Genomic DNA, 18,054 nt, shown 5'->3' with positions numbered 1-18,054 from the left:
ACATTATATAGTCATTACACATAGAGGGATCTATTTTAAGTGTTTATTTCTGTTAATATTTATGATTATGGCTTACAGCCAATAAAAACCCAAAAGTCATTATCTCAGAAAATTAGAATTAACACAAAACACCTGCAAACACTTCTTAAGTGTTCAAAATGATCCCTTAGTCTTGTTCAGCAGGCTACACAATCATGTAGAAGACTGCTGACTTGACACATGTCCAGAAGACAGTCATTGACACACTCCACAAGGAGGGTAAGCCACAAAAGGTAATTGCTAAAGAAGTTAGCTGTTCACCGAGTGCTGTATCCAAGCATATTAATGGAAAGTTGACTGGAAAGAAAAAGTGTGGTAGAAAAAGGTGCACAAGCAACTGGTATAACTGCAGCCATGATAGGATTGTTAAGAAAAGGCCATTCAAAAATTTGAGGGAGATTCACAAGGAGTGGACTGCTGCTGGAGTCAGTGCTTCAAGAGCCATTACACACAGACGTTTCCAGGACATGGGCTACAACTGTCGCATTCCTTGTGTCAAGCCACTAATAACCAATAGACAACGCCAGAAGCGTCTTACCTGGGCCAAGGAAAAAAAGAACTGGACTGTTGCTCAGTGGTCCAAGGTGTTGTTTTCAGATGAAAGTAACTTTTGCATTTAATTTGGAAATCAAGAACACAGAGTCTGGAGGAAGAGTTGAGAGGCCACAATCCAAGCTGCTTGAGGTCTAGTGTGAAGTTTCCACAATCAGTGATGCTTTGGGGAGCCATGTCATCTACAGGTGTAGGTCTATTGTGTTTTATCAAGACCAAAATCAGCACAGCCGCCTGCCGGGAAATTTTATACCTCTGCCAACAAGCTTTTTGGAGATGGAAATTTAATTTTCCAGCAGGACTTGGCACCTGTCCACACTGACAAAAGTACCAATACCTGGTTTAATAACCACAATATCACTGTGATTGATTGGCCAGCAAACTCGCCTGACCTAAACCCCATAGAGAATCTATGGGGTATTGTCAAGAGGAAGATGAGAGACACCAGACCCAACAATGCAGATGAGCTGAAGGCTGCTATCAATGCAATCTGGGCTTCCATAACAACTCAGCAGTTCCACAGGTTGATCACCTCCATGCCACGCCGCATTGATGCAGTAATTCATGCAAAAAGAGCCCTGACCAAGTATTGAATGCATTTACTGTACATGCTTTTCAGTAGGCCAACATTTCTGAGTTTAAAATCATTTTTTCAGTTGTTCTTACTGTATATAATCATCAATATTAACAAATAAACATTTGAAATAGTTCACTCTGTAATGACATTATATAATATACCGTATTTTTCGGATTATAATATGCACTTTTCCTCCCAAAAATTTGGGAGGAAAATGAAGGGTGCATCTTAAAATCTGAATACAGCTTACCGGGAGGTGAATTAGCGGAGGGCTGTCTGTACGGCTCTCTGTGTGGGCGGCCGGCTGCCTCTCTGTGCCGGCGGCCAGCTGGCTGCCAATCTATGCGGGCGGCCGGCTGGCTGTGCGGAGTGTGGTAGCTGTGCTGGCAGCGGAAGCTGCGGTGGCTGTGCAGCGGGTGTCCCAGATGGGTCTGTCCATGGTCCGGGCTTTAAATAATGTCACCCAGAGTCAGCGCTATGCAGATGGAGCTCTTGGATGAGAGCTCCATCTGTGTAGGTGTCGCTCCGGGCTCCATTTCTTTTAAGCCCGGACCACTGACAGAACATCTGGGACACTCGCCGCACTGGCCTGCTCTACTAAACAACCATCGCAGCTCCCACTGCTGGCCCTGACCTGCTGCCACGGCCAATGCCAGCACTGACCCGCCGCCGCTGCCGTCAGCACTGACTCGCTGCCAACACAGCTTCTGCCTCCTGTGATCCCATGCCATCACCGCTGCTGCCCCCCTCTTGTAAGACAATACTGGAGTATAAGACGGACCCAATTTTTTTGTTGTTTTTTTACCTTTTTTATCTCTAAATTTGGGTGCGTCTTATAATCCGGTGCGTCTTATAAAACAAAAAATATCGTATGTTTCCCATTTTGCATTGAATTACTGAACTAAATTAACTTTTTGATAATATTCTAATTTATTGAGAGGCACTTGTACAACTTATCTTATGGACTAGCATGGTTAAAAAAGGCATATACTAGCTTTTCCACTCAAGGAAATATATATGTTACCATTATACAGTACCAATATGATAATTAATACTACAATATTGTACAGATCTGTATACAGTAGTCTACATAGACTACTATATTAATCTTCCACAGAGCTGCAGTTATGCAACACATTACTCTCTAAAGTGTATATCCACTGTTTTAAGTCTTTCTGTTCCTTCCTCTATTGTTGAGCTGGGAGCGCTGTTTTCCTCTCAAAATATTAAATTACCCTAAAATAACTGCTGCATTTACCACCTAGGCTTTAATAGAAGCTATGATAGTCCTGTCTGATTGACTGTGCTATACCATGTGATGTAATAACTGCAAGGAATTATGGGCCAGCACAATACGACCACCGATTGGTAAACTTTTACCAATAGTCATTTAATAGTCATTTGACTGTCAGTTTACACAGTCAGACCAAAGCAATTATGCTCACTGAGTGATCTACATTAAATAGTTCAGTGCACATATCTTGCAACGTAAATGCTACATTAAGAGATTGCACACACAAAGTTCATTTTAATCAATAGATCTTGGAATAGTAATAATTTCCACAATTGGATGTGATTAAAAAATATTCCTGTGCTGAGATAATCTTATATATGTGTCCCTGCTATGTACTGTGTAATGGCCATGTCTGACCATACAGGGACATGGTCTGATCATATAATATCTACTGGGCCAGGGAAAATGTAAAAAAGTATACAGATATTACAGCATACGGTCACAAATAATTCTTTGAGGTAAAACATTTTTGAAAAACAGGCAGGAAAATGTTTAACCTCTCAGAAAGAATCAGATATGTCCCATGCTGTCCTGTTTGTATATTTTTTTACTTCCTTCCCGGCCCAGGAGATGTAGTCTGATCAGACCATGTCCCTGTACAGTCAGACACGGCCATTACACAGTACACAGCAGGGACACATATATAAGAATATCTCACCACAGGAACAGTTTTTTTTAAACACATTTGATTGTTGAACTTAACCTGACAGTATTGAAAAGCATAGTCTATCATTATACTCAATTAAAAACAAGAAACTGGAAAAAGTTTTATTTTTTGGGGGGGGGTTACAATTACAGAAACGACATATGCAACTTTATAAGTTTTAATCTAATTTTTTTTTTTCTAAAGATCTCTTTATCTATGCTACTAGATACAGGGAGTGCTAGGCAGGGATTAGCAATATACATCCAGAACTGCTCGTGGTTCTGGGTGCATATTGCACCTGACAGTTTTACTTTAAGAAGGTTGTCCACTACTTTTACATTGATGGTCTAAAGTTAGGATAGGTCATCAATGTCTTGTCGGCTGGGGTCGGACACCCCACACTCCCACTGATCAACTGGCGGCTGGAAATGCTCCGTTCCAAAACTTCTTCATCCTCTAATTGCGGCTGCGGCCAAGTACTGCACCTCCGCCTCTAATTAATTTGAAAGGGAGGCAAATGTGCAGTACCTAGTCGCAGCCGCTATCAGAGGGCGGAGCAGCTCTGGAACTGAGCACTTCCAATCTCCTTCTGTTGCTAATAGCACCAAGAATGATTGATCTATGGGGGTGCAAGGTGTTGGACCCTGGCAGATCAGACATTGATGACCTATCCTAACCGTAGACCATCAATGTTAAAGTAGTGGATAATGTATTTAAAGTTATTCCCGCTGGGTGCAAGACCTATGGTCCTCCATTGCTTCCAGACATGAATACTGCATGCTCTGTTTCTGCAGATGGCACAAAGACCCATGTTAGCAGATTATCAGCCTGGGTTTACCCACCAACAGCTTGGCCATAGTGTACCTCAGCTATGCTCTTTGTAGCCAGCTGCTCATGCAAAGTTAATAAGAATGGCCACTGGCCACTCTGTGCACGCAGCCTAGAACTCAAGTTGGCGGCGGCTGTATCTTTCGGGAGGTAATTTCAGCTAAAGACTTTGTATTGGGCCCCGAAGCTTCAATTTACACCTTTGGCAATCAATAACATTCCTCTGCATTCACTCAAGAATAGTAATGCAATGTACAGTCGATGGAAATAAACTAGTAGTTTTATAAACCAGTGTAATAATAAATATTGAGCATCAGTTAAATTTAGTTGTAAAAAGAAACAGCTTTGTCCTAAAATTCCTAATAAAGCTCTTCTTTTCTCTCTTCAATTTCATGGTGATAAAGCATGTTAGAGGTTGGTTTGGCATCATATAATCTCCCCCTAAGGGGCCACTAAATCTGATCATAATTTAGTAGTTCCCTGTGTCGCTGGCAGCGCAGACATTAGCAATGTGCTCTGCAGAGCAATGTCAGCTTAACATACACTAACTATGACCTTCATCTGAAGACAAAACTTTCTCCAAGAGCTTCCATCTTTCAGTATATAATATTATAATACTGGTTGTACTAGTAAGTTACCAATGTATCTGTGCCGATATTATAGGCATCGTATTATTAGGCTTATATAATAATAGCTATAAAAAACCAAACAGTACTGGTATTTTGGCAGCTGCTTTGATTGACCTGCATTGGGAGAAAGCTTTCCTTTTTCAACTGAATGAACCTTTTTACTTGTTCATCAGCACTGTTGTATAGAAAAAATTTTTCAAGCAAAATTATTGTTTTTACATCTACTATTGTAAGGAAAACATATATAATTAAAAATTAAATAAATGGAAAACAGCAAAGAACAATTCTGAGATTTTTGTTCTTCGTAAATGCCATTTGTTGGAATACAGTAGGTAATTTTCTCTTTTAAATACTGCTGCACTTTTGTCTGTGATTGTGTATCTGACCTATCAAAGACCTTTGCCTGTTATATAAGGCCTCATTCACACGTCCGTATGGCACATATGTATTATTCATCGATAGAGCACGTACCCATTATAACTAGTGATGGGCGGACAAGACTGTAAATGTCTGGATCCGTGTAGGTTAAAAATTATCCGAGCACCGACCTCGGGCCTGGAGTTCTTCGGGAACTCCCAGTAATGATCAGGGTCCGGCAACTCGGTACTTAAAAAAAAAATAAAAGGAAATATAAAAATAAAAGGGGAAAGCAGGTGTGTTATATTTACCAAGTCTTTTGCACGGCTGTATACTACTTCTGGGGCTGCTCATTAATCTCATGCATATGCACTGCTTCACTCACCCACCAGCAGTCCCTGCATATCTGATTGGTTGCAGTCAGACGCGCCCCCACCATGTGTGACAGCATCACCCCAGCCTAAAAATAGCAGCCTGCAGCTGCCCAGGATTGTAGCATCCGTTAGATGTGACAATCCTGGAACTTTACCTGGCTCATCTTGATTGCCGTGGTCAGATATCTGGGATCATTTCTGGGCCCGTAACGTTTTTGTTTTTTTTAAACCCGGCTGGACTTGTCAATCCCAGGTATCCCCCATTCCGCCAATGACTAATTATAACCTATGGTGCTATTCACATGTGCATGTTTTTACTCAGACCGTGGAACCATGCAAAACAAAGGGAGACACGTCCATTTTTATCCTGGCAGCAGATGACAAGGACAAATATACGTCTATGGGTCTATGAAAAACATGTACAGCACCCGGATGTCATCAGTAACCTGTTTGCTGTCTGTATTTAACACTGAAAAGTATAGGAGAAGCTTTGTAATCTATTAATTGATTTATCAATCCATGAAAAACACTGATGACACTAATTGTAAAATGGGCACACGGACCGTACACTGGTGCAAAACACTGATGACACCAGGAACATTTTTTCACATACGTGTTTATATACGGATGTGTGAATGCTGCCAAAATGGTAGTTGAAATTTGGAAAAAGTTATATTTATGGACCTATATTTACAGTTAAAAACAGGAGATTAGCACTTGGCAAATCACAGGAAATGAATCAAACTACAACATGTTTGTGTTATTCAATTATTTGTAGTTATATTTTTTAGTTAACTGAACTAAACAAAGATTAAAAAAAGTCTGGCAATTTTTGTTGCCGTTTATCTCCAAAATAATATTCATTAAAATGAAACACCACTGTATTGTGTGTTCCTAAGAGCATCACTAAAGCAGATTTTGGAAAGCTTTGTACATATTCAGATAGTGAATAAATGGTTTATGTTTGGAAGCGCTTTGTAACAAATAGAAGATCACTGTGAATTAAGCATAGCTAGGGGAAGATCTGAAGTGAAATGAGGAAAGGATAATTATTCATTATGGTAACACACATATTACAATTCTTTATACATGCAAACAGTCAGGCATACATTATTTACTGCATTTGCTTGTATTATTCTATAATTCACGGCACTGAAAGCATTAATTTGAGGGTATGCATTTTTTATCTGCTCAGGACTATGCAACACTCAGGACAGCTGCAACTACAAAACCCTTCTAACTTCCACTTTGGAGGGCCTAACAAATAAATTACCAAGATAAGAAATAAAAAAAATATTACTCCTGTTCACTCCAATTTTAAATTCAAAGCAATATTAGAATTAATGGCCATGTTAACCAAGATTTGAAACAATAGCTGCAAGGGCTCAATGTGTAAATAATAGTAAAAGAGAAAAAATATGTAGGGGGAATAATAGTCCAAACACAATGTTTCTTGATATTCTTTTCTATTAATTAAAAAAAAAGCATAAGTACAATTTACCATGGATACTGTAAGGCCTTTTTCACAAATCAGTTTTTTTTGCATCAGTCACAATCCATTTTGTGAGTGATGAGACAGATCCGTGGCAGATTGTGGTAAAACTGATGCAACAGATCCTGTAAAAAAATGGATCCGTCTTACCACTTTTTTTTTCAGGCCAAAGTGAATTTGCTATTGAAAACCAATATGAACCCATCTGGGATGAGAGAGGAGAGAGAGGAGGGAGAAGAGACAGAAAGAAAAGCAAGAGGAGAGGGGAGAGAGAGAGGAGAGGGAGGGGAGAGGGGGGGTGAGGAGAGAGAGAGGAGAGAGGGAGAGAGAGGAGAGAGAGAAGAGAATAGCGAGAGGAGAGAGGAGAGAAAGAGGAGAGAGAGGAGAGAGAGAAGAGAGCGGAGAGAGAGAGAAGAGAGAGAAGAGAGAGAAGAGAGAGAAGAGAGAGACCAAAATGGAATTTACAAATCTGAGCATGCTCGGTTAAAAAAGATGGATCTGTTGCTTGAATTCCATCATTTGACGGATTGCGACAGATCCTGCGCCCATAGGCTTCCATTATACCAAACGACGGATGCCAATGACTCAGTCGCGGGCCATTTTTTCGATGCACACAAAAAATGTCCCTTTGTATGTCAGCTCCGTCGGCCAGACAAACAGTTTTCAACTGATCCGTCGCATGATGGATGAGACGTGAGGCCATCCGTCACAATCCGTCGCTAATACAAGTCAATGAGAAAAAAATGGATCCAGCGCTGGATCCGTTTTTTTTTTTCACAAAACAACAGATTGCAACTGATGGCAAAAAAATGATGTGTGAAAGAGCATAAGCCTAATCATAATCATATTGGTGCTTCTGGTATATTTTCACACGGATTGTATCCATCTACCATTATATGATTTTTTATAACTTGAAGTTCTTGGGCTCTAAAGCCAAATCTGTCATAGGACTCCACTATTACATGTCATTTTTTGTACAGATCTCTTTAAAAGTCCTTAGAAACCTTCCCAGGTTCCAGAGAATGAGTGTCACCACAACCACTGTACCTGCTATCATTAGTACACTACTAATCTAAAAATAAAGAATTTATATCTTAATATCCTGAGTTGAATGCCATACCGTATATATACATCAAGAAGCAGAGATGAATAAATCTACCATGATTTCAATTTGGGAAATCATATGAATTAGAGAAATTCAATTTGCGGCAAAGTTATTTGATGCAAATTGAATGTTTCTTTTATGCTCTGGGGTCTCAAGTCTCCAGAGCATAAAAAACGTAAATTGTATAATAAAAAAAAATTCTTACCTCACTGCTCACTTTTCCTGTCACCTACATAGCCTGCCATGCAATACTCTGTGCCTTTTTGTTTTGCCGTCCCCTGTAGCACACATCTTCGACCGCTGCATCGTGCCATCAAACTGTACATTGTGATGTCATGAAAAATGTCTCCCGAGGCCTTGTCATCTCATAAAGAGATGCATATCATGACTTTATGATGTGTGTCACATGCCATGGTGCATCTTCAATTTAGTCTATTGAGCCTTCTGTATTCTATAATCTTAGGGCAGGGATGGTAAACTCAAAAATACAAAGGGCCAAAGTTAAAAACTTGGATAAAGATATGGGCCAACCTAGTCGCGGGTCCCACAAAGCCCTCCATACAGAATAAAGGGCCCCAAATGGTACTCTATACAGAATAATGTGCCCCATATAGTCCTCCAAACAGAATAATGGGCCCCAGATCATCCTCTACACAGAACAATGCGCCCCATACAGTTCACCATACAGAATAATAGGCCCCACATAGTCCTCCTTACAGAATAATGGGCCCCACTTAGTCCTTAATACAGAATAATGAGCATCACATAATCCTCCATACAGAATGATGGACCCCACATAGTCCTCTATACAGAATAATGAGAACTTGACATTGCAGGCCAAATAAAATCAGCCTACGGGCCAGATTTGGCCTATGGGCCAGAGTTTTACATGTGTCTTTGGGTGACTAATCAAAAAACACCAACTCAGCTACGTGAATGTAAGCCTAATTCCAGTTGCATCAACTACTTTTATGTAATGCTCTCTGTGTAAGGTATACAGTTTTAAGATTTCATAGCTTAGTTTCTTAGCATATGGACATTTTTTCATGTTTTTTCAGATATGCATTGTTCTTACATTAACAAAACGGATAGTTTTTGCTACATATGCAGAGATGTCACTTTTACATCACAAAGGAGAAACTTGTCTACCATGATAGGGAAAGCCTACAATCTGGATTTCAGCTACAAAATAGTAGATCAGGACTAGAAATGGGCTCCACACATATGCTGCTATAGATGTGCATCACATCTTACCCAGTGGTTACATAGGAAGAGACAGTTTATCCTTTTTGCATTCCCAATGGGATTCATTTTTTACATTTGCATCTAGACTTTTTTCCACCAAACTGTAGAGCAGTGAGCGATGAGCATGGTGAGAGATTTCATCAAGATAGTGCAGTTATGGAGAAAAGATATCAAGGAAAATGTAATCCATCCATGCTTCAAGCACTGTCTTATCTCTCTTGGGCACGAAGTTCACTAGAGCAGTGGTCCCCAATCTTTTTTACCTTTAGAGCCACATTAAAAGCAGTATATTTATTTCCAGGTGTGCAGTTGTGTAGCTAGAGTCTGATGGGCCCCAGTGCAAGGTTTGGACCTAGCTCCCCTGTCTCCCCTGCCCCCCACACACATTTTGTTCATATGTATTCTAAATCCAATAAAGACATGTGTTGTTCCCCCTTCATTATGTAGTAATGTCTCCCATTCAGTACTAATAGCCTCCATCCTGGGCAACCTTTCTAGTAAAAATGTCCTCTATCCTGGTATATATTTCACCCATACTGGGACACTCATTTGTAACTATGTCCCCCATTCTGCTTTATATGTCCCCATCCTGAGCCGTTTTATGGTAAATGTGTCCCCCCATCTTGGTAAATATGTCCCCCAATCTGGTATATATGTCCCCAAACTGAGCCCCTTACTGATAAATATGTCCCCTATCTTGGTATACAGTGACAAGCAAGAGGTAACAATGTTTTCAACTTAAGATTTTCAAGCTCCTTATCTCCCCATCCACTACATCTTTGAGCATGAGACTACCTTCATTTTATAGACAATCATCTTATATCTATCACCCATAAATTTGACTTGCAACTATTTAGCATATGATTAGCTATGTAGATTTTTGTCATGTCAACGCATTGTTACTGTTTTGCTGCTGGTGCTTGAATTTTTTCCTGTATAATACAAATTAGAACCTGTTCTCAAATTCCATAATAGCTCAGTGTTTTATTAGGTTGATTTCCAAGCGAAAGGTCTCTGGTTTAAATCAAGGAGAAGCCATAAAGGAGATTTCCCAAAAAAGAGAAATAGCATCAACCAGGTGATTTATAGTGTTATCTTGGCAAAGGAAATTGCCAAACTGCATCATGTGAGGGCCATGATAGTTGACAGTTGGAAGAATACAAAATGAAGTATGTTTATCCATTCAAAATCCAAGAGGTGGATGTTCAGGCAAAATAATGAAGTTGTCTCATCATAAGGTCTATCAGTTCTGGCAAGACAAAAACATCATAATAAAGAAATCACAGATGTCCATGCAAGCAACATGCGACGCACGTTACACAAGTCTAGAATGAGAGGCCGAAAAATGGTGAAAAATCCTCCACTTTAATATCGTCATAAGAAGTGTCGGCTCCAGGTTACAAAGAAGTACAAAAAGTAGACAGTAGAAAAATGGAATCTAGTCATTTAGTGATAACACAAAAGTCAATAGACTAGGCTTTGTTGGGTGCAAAAGCGACTGGAAGAAACACGGAAAAATGGGCAAATGGAGCAAGAAATTGACAGAACTGTCAGGTTTGCTGGAGAAGGCCTGATGATAGGGGTTGTTTCACAGCCAAAGGTGTTGGATACTTGACCAGGATTGATGGTGATCCCAATGATGAGCTATATGTGAGTATTATGCATTACGAATTAGTTTGTTCACTCGAGTACTATGAGTATGAAAAGGACAACATAGGGTTCCAGCAGGACAATGCCCTGAAGCATATGTTGAGATTGGCACAGAAATGGTTCAGTGACAATGAAGTAGCGGTACTGGATTGGCCCACACAGTCCCCAGACCTCAACCCAATTGACCACTTCTGGGTAGAGTTAAAGAAAAATCTATATACATACCCAATTAAGTCGAGCACTATGCACCAACATGGGAATGTTAGTCCATATTGGGATCAGATTTTTGTTGAGACTTGCTTGAATATGATTGAGACCATGCCCAGAAGGATTAAGGCAGTGTTGAAAACCAAAGGAGATATACAAAATTATAGCAAAATAATAATTTAAATTTACATTTTTAGGAGCAAAATAGTAACAAAGCCATGTCATGCCAAGAATCTGAATTTCGAATCATATGCTAAGTATTTGCAAGTCAAATTTATGTATAAGATAACCAAGATGATTGTCTATCAAATGAAAGTAGTCTCAAGCTCAATGATGTAGTGGATGGTGAGATATGGAGCCTGAAAATCAAAAGATCAAAACATTGATAGTCTTTTGTTTGTCACTGTATATGTCCCCATTCTGGTCCTTATCCTGGGCCCCTTCCTGGCATATACAGTCCTTGCTTTGCCTCTAACAGATAAAAAACCCAAAATATTAACTAGCCTTCCCCAGCTTCCACTTTGCATAGAATTATACTTTGTAGCCTACGCAGTGTCCAGAAGCTGACATCAGGGTGCCTGATATATCAACGCTTGACCTCATTGTTATGTGCCCCCCGTCAGTGGTACACCAACGTCAGTGCCAATCAGAGGCCGGCAGTGTGCATTGCAGTGCAAGGACCTAATGGATGTCTGCACAGCAATGCATTTCAGCTGGATGTGTGTCCTTAGATGCACAACCACCTGAATGAAGGAGGCACTGTGGCCAGTGGATCCCCACCACACCTGGACCCGGTCAAGACCTCTGCAAATGCAGTCATTATACCCCTGCAGGGATGCCCATCCTACTCCAATTCAGTATTCTGTGATCAAGCACACCAGCCACACTATTAATTCTAGCTTTATGCACTTCTCAACCTGGAAACTAAATTAAATTGCCAGTTAAATATCCAGATAGGCTCTTCCATGCATGACTACTCACAAAAGTCACCATTTGCAGATGTGCTCTTCATAGCTGTTTGCAGGACCTGTTGTCCATGTACCAAGCTGACAGACAGCTGAGAGCTGCACATCATGGACCTAAGAGCCACATGTGACTCCCAAGCTACAGGTTGAGCTTATGGTGAAAGGTGGAATATCGGTCTTACGAGCGCTGATAATGCACTGGTTCCATTGAAGGTTAGATTGTTTTATTGTTAAAATATTTTTTATATAAAATATACAATTCTCCTGTTGGTTAAATCAATACAACGCGTTTCAGCATTACATCAATGCTTTCCTCAGGTATCATTTGATACCTGAGGAAAGCATTGATGTAATGCTGAAACGCGTTGTATTGATTTAACCAAACAGGAGAATTGTATATTTTATATAAAAAATATTTTAACAATAAAACAATCTAACCTTCAATGGAACCAGTGCATTATCAGCGCTCGTAAGACCGATATTCCACCTTTCACCATAAGCTCAATCCCCTAGAGGGAATCGGTCAGAGCTGCAGAAAGACACAGGTTATCCACTCCAAAGCGGAACTTTCAGCTGGAGAACGGAGGATCGCTGCAGACTCCAAGACCCAGAGTGCCGGGGATACTAGGAGGAACCAGCGGTCCTGAGTCCGGACATCTCCACTAAAGACTACAACCTAACAGCATTGATATCAAGGATCCAAACCCCCATCTATCCAGAGGATCTATTAAGCCAACACCGAGGTTGTGCAAGGGTGCACAACCTCACCAGGTGAGCAAATTTAAACTCTCCTTAATCTAACCCTAGACCATCGGGTACTTGTCATATGCGCTATATATTTTTTTACAGTGAAGCTACAGGTTGAGGACTTCTACACCAGAGCTTCACAGATTGCCACTTCACAGATTGCCTCCTCCACTCCACCATGATGAAATCACAAAGCTGGTAGATAATAGAGACTTTGCGCTCCTCCACCTTCTGTTTGAGGATGCCCCACAGATGCTCAATAAGGTTTATGTCTGGAGACATGCTTATTACTGCTCTTTATGTCTGGAGACATGCTTATTACTAGTCCAGCATCTTTAACCTCAGTTTCTTTAGCAAAACTTTGGATGTCTTAGAGATCTGTTTGGGTTTTTATCATCTTGTATTCTACCCTGCGGCCCAGTATGTCACAGTAAATGTTGGCATTCATAGTTTCCTCAATGAACTATAGCTCCCCACAGCCAGCAGCACTCATGCAGCCCTAAAACATAACAACCCCAACACCATGCATAACTGTAGGCAAAACAAACGTGTATTCGTAGTCCTCATCTGGTTGTCGCCACACACGCTTGACACTATCTGAACCAAAAAAAGTTTATCTAGGTCTCATCAGACAACAGAATATGGTTCCAGTAATCCATGTCCTTAGTCTGCTTGTCTTCAGCAAACTATTTAAAGGTTTTGCTTTCTTGTTCATCATCTTTAGAAGAAGCTTCCTTCTGAGATGACAACCATGCATACCAATTTGATGCAGTGTGCGGCCTATGGTCTGAGCACTAACAGGCTGACTTTAACCTATGTAGCAATGCTGGTAGCAGTCATGCATCTATTTTGAATAGAAAACCTCTGCATATGATGCTGAGCATGTGCACTCAACGTTTTTGGTCAACTAAGGCAAGGTCTGTTGTGAATGGAAAATGTCTTGTAAAACTGCTTAATGGTGTTCTCCGCCGTGCTGCAGCTTAGTTTCATGGTTTTGGCAATCTTCTTGTAGCGTAGGCCACCTTTATGTAAAACAACAATTCTTTTTTTCAGATACTCAAAGATTTCTTTGCCATGAGGTGCCAGTATAAGAGTCTGTGTGAGCGATAACACTAACTTCAATACTACTGCTCCCCATTCACACCTGAAACCTTGTAACACTAATAAGTCACATGACACCAAAGAGGGAAATTGGCTAATTGGAAAGCAAGGAGCAGTAGTCTCCTCATACCAGCAGTGGATGCCACAGCTCATACACATGAAAGCCTGGAACAGTAGCAGGTCCTGTTACAGCAATCTGCACACTGATGAAGGTCTAAGTTGACCGAAACATTTGTGCTTATGTTTTATATATGCCTTGTCACAAGATTATTTTAAGAATAAAAGAACCCTTTTCATTGCATCTGAATGCCAAGTTTGTTATGTTTCTAGGAAGGTGAAAATAGGCCATGGGTGAAGGGGTTAATGGCTGTGTGTTTGGTAGAAACCAAACCTGTATAGTTTTATCTTTATCAACTGGTGAAAAAAACTTCAGAATTTTGTTACAACAAGGACAAGCACTTTTGTAGCGTTCTCATTTTTTGGGCTCTGGGTTTCAGTGATGGCTTGCTTTTAGCATCTTGAGCTGGAGTTTTTAATTATCATTTTTGCATAGTTGCAATGATTTGATTGCCTGTTAATGCATTTTAATACAATGTTGCAGCAACCAAAAAAACCCTCAATTTTGGGGTTTGGATTTTTTTCTCTCTACGCTGTGTACCGATCAGATTAATTGATTTTATATTTTGATAAATTGGGCATTGCTGAACAAAATGATACCAAATGTGTGTTTTTTTTATTATCGTTTTATTTTCAGTGGAGTAAAAGGGGGGTGATTTGAACTTTTAGGTTTTTTTGGGGGTATGAAAACATTTTTTTACAATTTTTATAAATTTTACTATTCCTCCTAGGGAACTTTATGACTGCACAGGTCTATCGCTTCTCCTGATGCTTCAGCATAACTCTAATCAGCAAAAATGCTGTGTAACTGTGAGTACCGGTGTTCTGTTGGCATTCACAGGAAACACCTCAAGGCAGCTGCAGGGGTCATCATCTGACCCCACACTGCCATGGCAACCCATTGGCACCCTGTGATCGCATTACGGAGCTACCGATTGTGGATGAGAATAGTGCAATCCTCGCTGGAGCGCTTATGATCGCGCTGTCAGTTTGAAAGGGAATAGCAGGCATGGGTGGATCAGAGATCCACCTGCTCCTGTCAGCTGCACATGTCTGCTGATTGGATCAGCAGACATTTGTGGGGAATAATGCAGGATGGCTACGCGAGTCCACATTAATAGAAGAGACACATCCAATGACGTACCAGTACAACCTTAGTCATGAAGGGGTTCAGAGCTACTGCCTTCTGAGGTTGTTTTCCAGCCCAATACCAGCCTCTCTAACTTAATTTTTAGCTGACAGTCTAATTTTCATGCCTAGCACTTGATTTCACACAGACAATGAGCTATCAATTAAGCGTAAGAAGCTTGTGCAAAGCAGGAAAGCCAACCGGGAAGGCATATGCTTGCTAAGTGCTATGTCAATCCCACTGGGACTTATTTGTGTAGAAATAAATAAAAATGCTGATTAATCAGGAATGCAGCAACAGATAGAAGATACAAAAGTGTTGATGGGCTTACATTTCAAAGACCTAAAAGCCCATATATGCAACTTGGGTGGAGGTTGAATTTACTGACAGATTCCCTTTATTGAATCCCCCAAATTTTAAAAGGGTCAAAAATCTGTCATTGAAAGATTTGCCATTTTATGTTACCCAAACACTGTTAGAGGCATATGCCTTCTCTGAAGTGGGCTGTTCTTCTGAGCATGCTCCAGAGTCCCTAACACACTCCATTACTTATATATCTAAAACGTAATGAAAAGGGGTTAAATTATGTTGAATCTTCCATGCAGGTACCATGGCTCAAGTTAAGACACAAAAACAAAGAAATACAAGAAAACATACTTATAGGAAGACTCCAGGCAAGATTCCTACACTGTATTTTTTCTCTCTTAGGTCCTGAGGGAGCAATGCCAGACTTCTCTCTTTGGTATTCTTTGAATTCTCAAGCAATGCACTTTCCCCTCAGGTCCTCTACTAGGCATAGAGCCTATAGAGTTTTGTAAGTAGTATTTCTTTAACATGTAGTTTTTAGCTCTGTATCACAAATTATATATTTCATGTGGAAAACTGTAGATTGTGTAAATGCTAAGAAATAATAGAAATACATAATGACCCACTACTGCAATTAAACTTGTCAAATCCTGATTAATTGTTTTATTCTTTTTTTATAACCTCAATATGGGAAAATTTGCCCCCTGAGTTCTAGCAGTGTTTAGGAGTGTATCTGTACTTCAAAGAAACTTTTCTTCATTATATTAAGAACAATACACCAAAAAGTCACATAGTTCAAATACATACCTTTCATCTGTTATGAAAATAGTGCCCACTCAGATGTGGGCAACTCAGGTTATAATAAAATAATAAAAAAGTTAAATTTCAGGGACAGAATTTCCTGAGCTCATTCATTAGACATCCCTTTTTAAAAACTGTGAGCTCCTGCACACAAAGCTTACTAAGCCATGTTGTTTGTACTTCGAGGGAAAAACAGTGCTCAAAGTGTTGACGCAAGCTTGGAAGAGAATTTTTTCTAAAATGTCTTTGTAGATGTAACGCTAAAAATGCTCTTAAGTACAAATGATGGCTTAGCCCATGTCTTGAAAATAGCCATATACTATTATTCCTCCTCCATCAAATTTTATAGTAGCCATTAAAAATGGAACAGGCCAAATTCAAATTCACCTGTTTGTACACATTTTCCTAGGAAATTTCAAAAGATACTCTCTGTGAGTTTCATATCCCTCATTATACTCTGCGGTCTCTTCTCTAGACTAGAGATAAGCAAACCTGAGGTTTGAGGTTCAAAGTTTGGGTTCGAACACAAACTACAGAAAAACAGAGTTTGAGTTCAAAGTGCGAATGAGTTACGAGTGCAAACTACTCAACCGAGCAGCGCTGTGCTTGTGTATGAGTGATGCTCAGCCCTCTTCAAGCAACATGCAGTTTTTGGACATATCTTTGGGGGTAAAACACAAAAAAAAAAAAAAACAATTGAAAAACCCCGTCCACCTTCTCTCAAAAGCGTTCTGGTTATGGCTGGCTGCATGTGGGTGGAGGCACAAACTGCCCAATTACTGACATCAATTGAAGGGTCAGGTCAAGTCTGGGTCACAGACTAGGACTTTGTCTAAGGTTCAACTGTACCATCTGAACCGAACTTCCAAAGGTTTGCTAATCTCTACTGTAGACCCACAGCATAATAAACATGAGATGTAATAAATAAAATAAATACTCATACTCACCTTATCATTTTACTCTCCAGCCTAAATGCTCATCACCATCACCTACCTGGTCCTCTTCACATCTTCATATAACCACCGCCAATTTCCCAGGTCTCTTTACACTTAGCTGAGATTTTTGAACCCTGATGAGGCCCAGCATGTTTGTGTACAAATCTGCGTAAAGTCATGATGTTATGACATGTGACTTGACTTTACATGCAAATGTGCAGAAAATCAGCACTTGGCGGCAGTGAAAAGAAGATGCAAGGAGGATCAAATGGGTGATTTGAGGGACTCAGCACTCGGCGGCAAAGTCAACATACTCTTGGCCTCCCTAAGGCATTTTGTAATTCTACTCCCACAAGCATCTCTTTACTTTCTATTCAAGGCTATTACTGATTAATATGGCAGTTCGTGTTGTTCAATTATAATTTCACAGATTAAACTTTTGAACCACTTCTGACCCACTATAATTCAATAGAACCTCATATTATTTTTCTTTATGGCTATTAATAATGATCAGCGAGTTTCGAAATACTCAGATTTGCGATACTCGTGACGAGTACTGTCTAATTCTCGCGTATGCATTCCAAATAGTGTGTGCAATGCAAGTCAATGGGGAATACTCCCAATGTAACGAGTAACCTGAATGCCGAACTAATCATGCGAGTAGCAAATTGTACAGCATTCGGGTTACTGGTTACATTGCGAGTATTCCCCATTGACTTGCATTGCACACACTATTTGGAATGCATACGCGAGTATTAGACAGTACTTGTTACGAGCATCGTGAATCCTAGTATTTCGAAACTCGCTCATCATTAGCTAGCTTATTAGTATTTCTGCAGCTTTTATATTTTTGCAAACATTCACTTAGCCTACATTTTTCTCCAGCCTTTTCATTCAAAGTTATGCCTTTTACCTTTGTTTATGGATTATGGCTGATATTAGCTTAGCTTCCATTTTT

At 40.0% G+C, this 18,054-nt stretch overlaps 1 protein-coding gene across 1 annotated transcript in view; it reads right to left on the bottom strand.

The window, feature by feature from the left end:
* The window catches only part of CLSTN2 (calsyntenin 2), a 1,533,789-nt gene that overhangs the window by 103,975 nt on the left and 1,411,760 nt on the right, over positions 1–18,054 (bottom strand). The window lies entirely within an intron of this gene.

Source organism: Anomaloglossus baeobatrachus, chromosome 3 (genome assembly GCF_048569485.1).
Source record: "Anomaloglossus baeobatrachus isolate aAnoBae1 chromosome 3, aAnoBae1.hap1, whole genome shotgun sequence".
NCBI lineage: Eukaryota > Metazoa > Chordata > Amphibia > Anura > Aromobatidae > Anomaloglossus > Anomaloglossus baeobatrachus.
Note: the sequence above shows the minus strand (reverse complement) of the source record. Positions and strands in the feature narration are given on the sequence as shown.